This window comes from Suricata suricatta, chromosome 4 (genome assembly GCF_006229205.1).
Source record: "Suricata suricatta isolate VVHF042 chromosome 4, meerkat_22Aug2017_6uvM2_HiC, whole genome shotgun sequence".
Taxonomy (NCBI): Eukaryota; Metazoa; Chordata; class Mammalia; order Carnivora; family Herpestidae; genus Suricata; species Suricata suricatta.
In genome coordinates this window covers 136,736,829-136,749,191 of record NC_043703.1, presented here as the reverse complement: position 1 = coordinate 136,749,191, position 12,363 = coordinate 136,736,829, and the positions used below count along the sequence as shown (strand labels likewise).

At 42.1% G+C, this 12,363-nt stretch overlaps 1 protein-coding gene and 1 long non-coding RNA gene across 2 annotated transcripts in view; one reads left to right on the top strand and one right to left on the bottom strand.

Moving 5' to 3' along the window:
- Positions 1–12,363, top strand: part of CRIM1 (cysteine rich transmembrane BMP regulator 1) — a 186,356-nt gene that overhangs the window by 71,641 nt on the left and 102,352 nt on the right. The window lies entirely within an intron of this gene.
- LOC115290168 lies at positions 8,645–9,548 on the bottom strand. The gene is made up of 2 exons (XR_003907999.1): positions 9,387–9,548; positions 8,645–8,768 (listed from the first exon to the last, which is right to left on the bottom strand). It is a non-coding gene; the product is annotated as an uncharacterized LOC115290168 (long non-coding RNA).

Here is a 12,363-nt window from a genome sequence, read left to right as displayed (position 1 = left end):
CAGCAGGAAAATAGTAAGGAAAGGAAGAGAAGACGGAAAAGGAATAGAGAAGGCTGGCTTTCTCCTCATTTGCTGGACAGGGGATCCACGATGCCTTGAAAAGACGGGGCCAGCAAAACTCTACTCTCAGTATCGGGACAGAGTCTGAATATTGTATATCCCACGTTTCCATAGGCCAGGTGCAAGTATCCAGGTAAGTCAAGCCCACCACAAAACCAGGGAGGAGAGCAAAGAGGCACTATTTAAAATGTGAGGAAACCATGGCAGCATGAAGGGATTTTACAGACAGAAGGGCTTTTCAGAACTTTATTCTGCATTATAGATGCTATGCCAAGTCAAGATCCTGAAGCAGATACTCACCTTCCACATGAGGCTTCTTACCATCTTTACTGCTGAGAGATGCTGTGTGGTATTTCTTACCAGCTCCTCTGGTCTTAGAGTTTCTACTCTCCTGTGGTTGGGCTTCATTATCTGGATGGACTGGGGGGAGATTGGGTTGGTACAGAGGAATCATATAGTATGAGTCCATATGATGTGCCACGTTGGAGCTGTCACCTTGCAGGTCCCACGTCCCTTGATGTGCACATAGATCCCATCTTGGTAGTCATACCATCCTTCCCCTCCCCAGCATATTTGATATCCATGTCTCAGGACAAGACTGCCTGTGTGGATGAGTAGCTTATCAGCACCTAAGTGGTGGACAGCACCACAGCCACCCTATGACCAGAGGTTGCTCTTCTGACCCTTCTTAGCCACTCCACTTATAAAAGGTTACTTTTGGTTTGGTTTGTATACTTAACTGATTTCATAATAAAGGAGCTTTGTAATCAAAATTTTAAGCCAGATTCTAAGCAGTTTTAAGTATTGCAGAAAAGATGAATGACTATCAGGGAAAGATGCACACTATGGACCAGAGGATGAGAACGTTAGTATGATGTGTATCTTGGTGGAACCAATGTAGGATTCCCCAGGAAACCTGGCTTCTGGCCCTGCCTCACCATTCATTAGCCACATGACCCTTGGACAAGTCACTTGGCTTTGTTAGGCCACTGTTTTCTTCACTTACCTGTAAGAATGTCTGGCTAAGAAAAGTTTTCTTCTCCTTTGACAGAGACATCCTGTAGATAGGACCATTCCCACATGTCTGTGCAAGGTCAAGCATTTTAATTCCTCTACTTTCTTGTAATTAAACCTTCAAATCTTCAGTCCACCTTTTTTTTCATACCTTAATTACAGGAAGGATTAGACTGATTTGTTGAAGTTAGAACATTTCAAAAGAAACCTAGGCTTTCTGCTTAAAGTTCATGTGCATGGAAAATCTAGGCTCACTGACGACTAGCATATACATATACTTGCTTTTATTAAAATACACAACTTGTTATCGTGTCTCTTACGTGGTAGTTGATGATTACATATTTTTGGAGTTGATAAATAATAATCTTCCAGGTCGTTTTAACATGTAGACATAGATCTTTGATAAGAAACGCCTATCTATATTGCTTTATTTGAGTTTTTCTCAAGTGATTCTTCAGAATGCTTTATTTACTTTTATTCTTTAAAGGACAGTACATGAGGCATGTGGATGAATCAGTCTGTTAAGTGTCCAACTCTCAATTTTGGTTCAGGTCATGATGTCATAGTCACTGGATCAAGCCCTCATGTTGGACTCCACACCGAGCTTGGAGTCTGTTTGGGATTCTTTCTCTCCTTCTCACTCTGCCCCTTCTCTCTTCTTGTGTGCACATGTGCCCCCCCCCATAAATAAACTTTAACAAATAAAAAAAAAGGCAGTATACTACCCTGTTAACATAGTTTATTTCCTTAGAAAAATTACCCTAGAGGTTTCTAGTCCCTGCATCCATGTATCCATTCTTCCCTTTTCCCATAGATACAAAGTTTTGGCTACAGATATGGCCAAACAGAATAAAGACTACATTTCCCAGACTCCCTTGCAGGTAGATGTGGCTATGTGACTTAGTCCAGGCCTGGTGAAGGGAGCTGAAGCAATAGATAATGCAGCTTCTCACAGTATGCTACCTAGAGCTGTGCCCTCCCTCTTCCACTTTCCTCTCTTCCCACTGGTTGGAAGACTAGATGAACAAGGGCTGCACAGTATGTATTGAGGAGCAAATAAATGAAAGGAACTTAGGTCCCTAGTGACTTTGTAGAGTCTAGTCCCCATCAGATATGTTAAAGTTAAATTTCATGACACTCTGATTCCAAATTATCACAAATTCCCAATTATTAGAGTGTGAATTTGTGAGAGTCGGTTCATCATATACTGCTTTGTCCCCTGTAATTCATTCTGGTTAGACTGATTTGTGGCTTTGTTATTGCTGTATTTGAAAATACGTGGAACTATGCTCTCCCCCTGAAATGTGGGAGCAGCCCCAGCACCAAGCACTGTGTTCACTGGCAACAGCCCTCACCTCTCCAGGCCATCTAATATAGAGGTCTGAACCATGTGCCTGCTCTCTCCATGAGCTCCTCCCTGAATTTTATCTCGAGTCTGAGATGGTAGTTCCCTGTGGACTGCTGAGTAATGTAGAGAGACTGAGGTTAGGCCCGTCAGGGTCATCCAGCATGTCACTCTCCTACACCTAACGCCAGCACTAGAACATATTTACAGAGAGAGAAAGAGAGGGGCAGCTTAGCCTGGGAGGAGGAGCACTGGGGGCAGAGCTTACTAGAGTTTAAAAATGTCAAATCCTGGTGCCTGGACAGCAGCATAGTAACCTGTGAATCTGTTAGCAATGCACGTTCTCAGGCTGCAACCCAGACCAACGAAATCAGCAGCTCTGGAGGCGAGATTCACAGTCCACGCTTTAAAAAGCCATCCTGCATGCTCGAGTGAGAACCACTTCAAAAGAATGTTGGAGAGCCTGAGAGGAGTAGTTACAAGGGCCGTATCCCGATGGGAGTATGCAGTCTAGAAAAACTTCGGCTAAAGGAAAATGATCAGGTGGGGAATGAAGTGAGGAAGCACATTCTTCAGAGATAGGAGTGAGAGTAAGCTGGGTTCACATCATGCTCCTGGGAAGAGTCTACATACTGTAGTCCTGTGTTTGGTAGCTGGAGCCCCGCTGGCCTCTGCTTCTTGGTTCAGGCGTTTCACCAGCCAGATGTGCAGAATTGCCTTTGTATCACCGTGATTCTTAAATTGCTGGTATTTTGGGGTGGAAAAGGTTCTACAAACTCAGCTGTGATGAATAAGGAGAGCTCTTCCACCACCTACCTGGCAGCTTGGCAGGGTGAACCTCACCTTGGCCTGGAAGAAGGTTTTGAGCCAGGAGCCAAGCCCTTTAATGGCTATGAAGGAGGGGGGAAATGTGGAATTTCCATGTAAGGGGCTACCAAAAATATAAGCGCCTATTTAATAAATTATTTTTTGAAATGCCTTTTCCATTTTGGTAGTTGAAGTTTGAAAAATGTTTGGAGTACTATAATTATCATTTCTGGGAAAAAAAATACACATTACAGTGTTTTTGTTTTTGCTGCAGGTCAAGCTGTCGTTCTGGACGGAAAGTAAACACGTCCCTTTGCTCAGCTGCAGCTCGCATATTTGTAGTCTCTGGGTGCCCTCTTGGCGATCGTGGTAGATGAGGGTTTGCGACGTGGGTACACAAAGAATACAAAGACGCATAGAAATGTGGGGCCCTTTCAGGGGCTTGGCCCAGCGCAAGACTGATTAGGAAGGACCGGTCAGGGGTGGAGAGGCCTCCAGAGGAAGAGTTGTGGAAGGGAATGAGGCTGCTCTGAGAGGCGCTGACTGCCAGAGGTGGTCTGCGAGGAGGGAGCACTTTCTCACCGGGGAGGGCCTTCAGGGGTGTAGTGTGAATGTGAGGAGGCCTTTGTAGGTCTGTTTTCGGGAAGCACCCATCACCATTATATTCCGTCTTGTCAACCTTGTGAGCCGGGCCCATCAGCACGTCCTGAATGCAGAAATAGCTGGGGAAGGATCTCTGGGGAGAACTACCTGTGGGAGGCGGCTTCCTTCCTGCTCTCCAGACAGAGCAGAGACTGTTCTCTCAGAAAAGTGCCCGTTTTTTTTTCCTTAAAGGAATCAATAAAGTAGTGGAAGCTGACAGAGAAACAGCACTTGAGTTCAATTTTTAGAGCGCTAAGGTGACTGTGTGAGGGGCGTGCTAAGAGATGTATGTTTGTGGGAATGTATATGGTGTGCGTATGTGTTTCATAATTGGCTTCCCCTTTATCAATAATAGCAGACATTTAATGATCATGTCTGTGTCCCAGGCGTTGTGTTGGGCATTAGGTTTAAGACAAACTGAGAGAAGTGAGCTACTATGAGGGCCTAGGATAATGCCCTACATGCAGATATTTATGTGTTTATATATATGCCTGTGCATATGTGTGCTTAAGATCAAACATTCTTTTATATTTATATAGCTTTTATGAATATTACACATTTATATAATACGAACAAATGTTCTTATAATCTCCAAAACAGTCTCGTAGGATAGGTATTTTTATGCTCCGTTTCACATATAAGTATACTGTCCTGAGTGTTCTTAGGTTAGTCAGACTCAAAGCCTAGGCTTCTTGTAATAATAGATGGAGTTAAGAGCTTCTCTTTGGACACTGAGCTGTGCTAGGCAGAGGACTACTTGCTGTGTGTATTCTCTTGCTTAACTCTGACAACAACCTTGAGGGAACTTGGACACAGACAAGTGTCAAGAAACGTGTCCAAGATCACAAGGCTAGTTGTAGAGGAGCCAGGATTTGAACGTACTTTCTTCTCGTATCTTGATAGTAAGCCGGTAGGTATACTGACTCCCATATACGCAAGAGAGAGGAAAACTGGCTAAAAAGTAACCTCTGTTAAATGATAAGCAAGGGGTACAAACAAGTATTTTATCTTAAATAAAACAGAAATAAAAAAGAAAGGACGACAAGAAAGAAGAAATAAGTGGCCAAGATAATTTTTTCAGAAATCTACTTCCATATTTTTAGCTGCATGGTTTTTGTGCCCCCCCCTCCCGCCCCGAAGGTGCAAACGCTCATGAGACCTAACCGAGACCTAACCACTTGAACAGCTAAATAGCCCACTGTTCTTTCTTTACGGCCGCTGTTGGCAGCGAGGAGCGAGCTGTAGCAGTGCCCTGCAGCGCTCTCTACGCGGCCTCTTTCCATGCTGCTCCGCCCCCTCCTCATTCTTGATACGCCATTTTAATCACATGAGTATAGTCACTTTCGGAAACTTCTGAAGACCTCCGATCGGCACATAGTATTCTTTGGAGTCCTTCGAAAGACTGCGGAAATCCATATCTCACCTCTGGGACTCCGGAATTTATTGACACAGTTGCTGACAATACCCTTGGTTTTCTGTTCCCTTGCTTCATAAAGTCTCGTAAGATGTCATTTTTTTCCACTATACCACTAAAACACTACCTTGTTAACAAATACCGTCGTTTTAAAAGAAAAGGCCTGGCTCCTCCTCTAACTCAGCAGTCACCGTTGGTCATCCCAGAGGCCCTGCGTGCTGAAGAAGGGCCCCCCGAAGGCCTGGCAGGAGGGTGTCCGCAGAGATGCCCGCACTGCGGGCCCTCATGTCCAGATGAGCAGCGCCCCACCTTTCCAGGCTCAGTCATGATTTCACAAAAGAAGAGCCTGGTTTTACAGCATCCCTTCCTCAGTGGAGGGAAACTTGAAGTGCAGAAAGCGACCCACCCAAAGTGAGGATCACTCAGCTAAGTAGAGGCTTTGTGTTCTATAATGGACGTTGCCTTCCGCTGCCGCAGGGGGTAGGGGGGGAGTCTTCATTTCTAAGGTTTATGCCAGTGACATTTTCACCCTGGTACAAGGTTCCTCTTAAGATGTTGCTGAACTGACTACACAAATTTAGTTAATGTAAGTTCTCCTCATTAGTCATTTTCCCATTCTCTGGTGATTTTCATTCATTTTCTGAGGGCTTGTGTTTGTGGCAAAAAAGGGAACGAGGTGTTCAGAGAAGTTTGTTAAGCAAAGTTCGTCTTTTTGAAAGCAATCTTCTGGTTTTTGTGCATTTATCCAAACCATCCTCTGAAGCTTTATTTTATTGCCAGGTTTCTAAAAATAAAATCATGGCTACATTTTGAAAGTTGGTTACTGTGTACACATAGCTAAATTTAATTATATGAATGGCAAATCCCTCTGGGAGTAAATTGAATACATGTTCGTGGTTTGAACTAGTGGATGATGAAATGAAACGTCTCTGGACTCAGGATTCTAATAAACTTTGGAAGACTGTGATTTAAAATTCACTAGGACGTGCGCAGGCCATGTTTGGGATCTGACTCTCCCACTCTCCCCTCTCCCCCTCTCTCAGCTATTTTCACGCCTCCCAAGGAACTCTGACCTCTTCCAAGAAGACTCCAGAGAACGCGTTGATTCAGAGTTCCTGAGAATTAAAGCAGTCTCAGATCCCCTGGGAGTGTGGAGTATTGGAGGGGAGAGGTGTCTAGAACAGTGAATCCACTTTACAAAAGTCAGGGGACTTTACAAGTATCCCAGTCCCGGTAATTCTGGTTTAACTGGTCTGTGGTGTACTTGGGAGCTTGCGCACGGTGAGGCTCCCCCATGGTTCTCGTGGGCAGCCAGGGTTGAGAATCATTATTCCAGCACTGTGGTTCTCGGACTGCCGCGGGCGTGAGAATCGCATGGAGGGTTTGTTCAGAGAGATTGCTGGGCCCCACTCCCAGTTTCTAGTACCATAGATCTGATGCAGGGCCTCAGAATCTGCATTTCTAGCATATTCGCAGGAGATGCCGATGCACTTGTCCGTGGCCCACTGTTTGAGAACCACTACTCAAGACCGCTCAGTCACCTGGAAATCTTGCTCACGTGCAGGTTCAGTGGGTCTGGCCCGGGCATCAGAGTCTGTACAGCCCTAACAAGTGCCCGAGTGATGCTGATGGTCCACAGAGGCTCCCCTTTGAGCACCAGAGCTCTAATGTAAAGCATTATTTTCAACCCAATTCAGTGATACCCTACATTAAAAAGATGTGTGGGCTGGCAGGGTCTTCAGGTACCATGGGGCCACAGCATACAGTTCGGACCATTTGTTAGCAGGCAGAGCTCGGAGGGCCCAGTGCTTCCTTGGCATCTAGCCAGCTGCCGTTTGACAGGATGTTTGAACATGCCCTTCGCAAAGCTGTTGTCAATAGGGACCGTCATTATAAAGGTTCCCAGTTTGCTGGGAGGAGTAACGCAAGTAATTCTCAGCTCTAATCACACAGTAGCATCACCCAGGGAGCTATTAAAGTAAGTATTAATTCCCAGCCTCCTCCTCCAGAAATTCTGATTTAATTGATTTAAGGTGGCATCTAGACAGTGGTATTCTTTTTCTTTTTTCCATCCTAAACTCAGATTTTATTTCATATCCACAAAGAGACATTTGCATTTCTGGAAATTTTTCACCAAATGCCAATCAATCAATTGCTATGTAGAGAATTTCAGGCAGCAGTTGGAAAGGTATTTTGGTACAGAAAAAAAGTTTTCATTACTTTTTTTTTTCTTTGGGAGATTGAAGTTCATTTTATTTCCTTAAGAATTAAAGCACTGAATGTTTCGACCTATACGTATGACGTGGTAAGGTATGCAGGAACTTGGGAGGCCTTATCATCTGTGTGATTTTTATTTTTTTATAAGATTTTTTCTTGATTTTTTTAAAAATATAATTTATCGTCAAATTGGCTAACATACAGTGTGTCAAGTGTGCTCTTGGTTTCCAGAGTAGAGTCCTGTGAAGTCCACTTCCATACAGCACCCAGTGCTCATCCCACCAAGTGCCCTCCTCAGTGCCCATCACCCATTTCCCCCTCTCCCCCATCCCTCATCAACCCTCAGATTGTTCTCTGTGTTTAAGAGTCTCTTATGGTTTGCCTCCCTCCCCGTCCAGACAGTGGTATCCTTAAAAGCTTGCTAAGTGATTGTAGTGGACAGCCAGCATGAGAACCACTAAAGTATCGTGCGCTGCAGCTTCATAGATCATTTCATTTTTTCCCCTTATATCTGGCTAATTTATATTCTCGGGTGCAAAGTAGCTTTATTAGGTAATGAAAACAATTTAGTATGGCACTTTCAACAGACTGCCAAGGAAAGGGCATATGTAGATTCCCTCACTGTGAAATCCTAAATTCAGAGTATAAGAAAGTGCTGGGAAAGTACAGCTGGTGTTTCTGAACAAGCTGAAATATGAAATATTTCTGGGACTGTATCAACAAGCCTAATTTTTTCCCCTCGGGGTTATGATTGTGCGGAACGAGTCTTCACTGCAAAGCTTGCCAAAAAAGGTTATGATAAAATCGTGGAATGTGAATGAAGAGAATTCACAGTGTAACTTTAAAGGAGACAGTCTCTAAGTTTAAAAATATAGGGATGACATGTGTCTTGTATTTGTAATAGAAGTTCTCAGAACAAAACAATGCTGGATACTAAAAAACAAACAAAAGTACCTTTTATTGTGTGATATCTATAAGGCCAAGGAGCAAATGAGTTTGGGAGGCTGGCCAGCCAGAAAGTACTGAGGATGAGACCAAAGACCCTGAACCTCTTTCTTTATCTTTGCAAATTAATTTTGCATTCTGTGTGTGAGCAATAACTTAGCCGCTGAGGAAATATACAAATACCAGGAAAGCCAATGTAGAAAATTGAAGTTGCTTTTGCTTTTTGTATTGTGGACCAGTGAGAAGATTGTCAGCTTTGGAGGCTGTGCCACTTGCTTTGTGACCTTGGGCAAGCTTCTTAACCTCTCTGTGCCTAGCTCTCATCTGCCAAATAGAAAGGAAAATGTCATTTCATCACAGGAGAGTATGAAAAGAGAAAAGGAGAAAAGTGAAAAGAAGAGCAAAGAAAGTGCCCCATTAATAAAGATTGCTTTCTTTCCCTAGTGTAGTCGTGAGAATTGAATCCTTAATGAGAAACATTATCTGTCAAAATACTGTTCTTGTACATCTTTATTGGTATTTTCTACCTGGGCGTGACACTAGTTTAGATTTCTTCTTCATAGTTGTGAGGTATGTTTTCCTTTTTGGAGGGTAGGCTTGTTTTTACCTTAGCACCTTTATCCTCGCTGGTCCCTCCATCTGAGACACTCCCGCCCTGCTGTTTGCGTGCCTTCTTTCTTTCATTCAGTCTCTGTGCAGGTGCCCTCACCAGCCGGGTACACCCCTGTTGCTGATTCTACTTCAGGGCATTTATCACCCCCTGACCCCATGCTGTGTAGCTCTTTATTGTCTCACTCCAGAATTCTGAATCCAGGAGCGCAAAGACTTTGTTTTATTCCCGGCTCTAAGCTCTCTGCCCAGAACCCTGGCACATGGAAGTCATTCAGTAAATATTTGTCAGATGAATAAGAGGAGGATTAGAGAGGATTTCTGAGACTGTACCTCAGCTGGTACCATGAGGAGATTTGCCTGCCAGGACCACCAAGTGGCCTCTGTGATCCCTTCACTGATGCCATAGCTACTCCAAGACTTCACAGGTTCCAGAATCTTCCCCTCTGCTCTGTGCTCTGCCTGCTGAATTCTGGGACCTCAAGTCTACTCCAAACTTGGGGTCTCTTGAAATGTGTCTGTGGTTGGAAATCCCAAGGATTGTGTCACAATGACCCTGTGCTGCATGCGTGCATTTGTGTGTGTGTGTGTGTGTGTGTGTGTGTGTGTGTGTGTGTGAGAGAGAGAGAGAGAGAGAGAGAGAGAAAGAGAGAAAGAATCAAGATCGATTTCAGGAAAAGGACCCAGTACCCAGCAGCGTTGATCTTGTAGCTAGGTACCTGTTCTGAATTTTGGTGGTCCATTTTATGCTGCCTGCCTGTTTCCCATTGATAAGTGTGTAGCATTTTAAGTGACTGTCTCCAGAGATTTTGAAAGAGGAAAAAAGCTTTGGTGTCAGGTGTGTGGGACTCTGCAGAAAATCAGAGCGAGAATCTGGCAATATAATTTTCTCTTCTTTCTCTTCCCATCTAGTGGTTTGGGTTTTGGTTTTACTTAAATCTGTGTTTCAGCAGAAAACTCTTGAATGCGATTACTACTTGTAGATCATGATTGCACTTTCCCTGTTGACACAGGAACCTGGAGAAGATCTACAACTGACCAGCATGTGGTCACACGGGTTATAAAGGGACTTAGATTGATTTGCACTTTTCATTATTATTGTAAAATCATTCTAATGCTGGGTAACCCTGTCCATATTTTAAGGGCTAACCTCTCAAAGGAAGATAACTAATATGATGAAAGAAGCTTATTTTCTCTCCATGACCTCTGTTACAAGTGATTCTGTCACTTTAATCTTTCTATATCTGGGGCAGTTTTTGTTCTTTTTTTTTTTTAAGACGCCAGTTGCAAAGTGTTGCCAAGGCAACCAGACTGAATCCTTGTTAATTAACTTAACTATTATATATAGATTTGTTAGGCACCATAGGGGAAGAGTCAGAAGAGGCTTCTTTTCAAATGGATGAAATTTAAAATTCAGAGGTAATATCAGAAAAACCTTCTAAATGAATGGGAAATATGTGTGTGGCTGTAGTCTTCCCCTTATTTTCTTCATGGAGGAGGGATGGAATGGAGACATAGATGAATAAATGAAATCTGTTAGAAGAATTAATTTAGAAATGGGCCGAGAACGAAAGTATCGGAAAGACACTGCCCGATGCCGTGATAACCATGGTTGGGCAGGCAGGTAACGGCTGGTTGGGGGAAGGCGCTAGTGAGTACGGGTTCTGGATAATCCATCAAGACCTGAAAAGAGGGTTAAAGAAGAGAAAAGCTAAGAACGATAACAATTACAAAATGAAAAGAAAGGTACAAATCTTAGAAATCTAGGTTCTTTAAAAGCATCATTTTACAACTTGCTAAGTCAGTGTAATAGGCTTGAATCTTGTTAAGAACACAGTTAAGAACACAGCCTTAAAAATTAAAGTAAAAAATTGATAGCAATATAAGAGGTTATTGGTTCATAGTGGATGATTTTAATAGATCCTTCTTGGAAATTAGATTAAAAATGTGAGATAGAAGTGATTTGAATGTCATAATTAAGCTTGATTGGATAGATTGGCAAGTTTACATTCAGTAAAGGGAGAATACATGTACTTTTCAAATACTCATGTATTTTAAAAATGACCTTAGGGCATATTTATATATATATATATATATATATATATATATATATATATGTGCCAACACACACACATACTCTCAAGAAATTAACAGAAGTAGAAAATAATACAGAAGTAGAACAGCATACGTTCTCTGGCAAGAGAATAAAACAATAAATTCAGGAGGAGGAAAGCCAAAAATATTTACCTATGCAGAAGTTTAATAGCATTCTTCTATATAGTCTTTAAAGAGGGAATCAAAGTTGAATTATAGATTATTTAGAAATGAGTTACATTGAGAGGCATATCAGAAAAATCACAATATAACCAAAGCAATATTAAGCCTAAAGGTACTAAAATCATAATTGAAATTGTTTGCATTTCTGAGAAAATGGAGGAAATAGAAGTGAACTAAGCATTACTCTTAAAATGCTAGATAAAAAACAAATAATTTGAAAGACAAAGGAGATTTAAAAACTTAAAAGAACTAATGTGCATATAAACTACAAACAAAAAAAGAGAAATGCTTGGTAGGAAAACCTGAAATGAGTTTGAAAAGCTAGATAAATACTTCTTACTACACAATGTTAGTACAGATGATTCTAAAAGAGGTAGTAGAATGCTTGAAATCTAATAACCAAAGAAATCTGTCTCTTTGTTCTTTAAGAAAATACCAAATTCAGATAGTTTTACACATGGGTTATATGAAAACATCAAAGAATGCATAATTCCTATGTTACTGAAACTGTTTTATAGCAGAGAAAGGGAAAATGAATGATCAACAGCTCACTGGCCCATTGAGTAGAACTTTGGAACCAAGAGTGTGTGAGGCCAACAGGCACACACCCCAAAGAGCTACAGGCAAATATTAGTCGTTTATAAGCCTAAAAATATTAAAATGTTAGGAAGTCAAATCTAGCTCAATCTTTAGATAGAGCTTTAAGAAAACAATGATTTTACTTCTGCTAATTGATTGTATAATAAGTTACAGGGAACACCAACATGATTATCGAGAAAAGTTGAAAAAGCACTTAATAAGTTTAACTAACTTCATTTTTAACATTCCTAAATCTCTTTGGACAGTGGTTCAGGCAGTGTCTGTGATCGCCTACGTTTTGTATTACAAAGGCAGTTTTTTTTTTAAAGTTTATTTATTTATTTTGAGTGAGAGCATGCAAGGGAGAGAGAGCCGGGGAGGGGCAGAGCGAGAGAGGAGAGAGAGAAAATCCCAAGCAGACTCCGTCTGCACGGTCAGTGCAAAGCCCCATGTA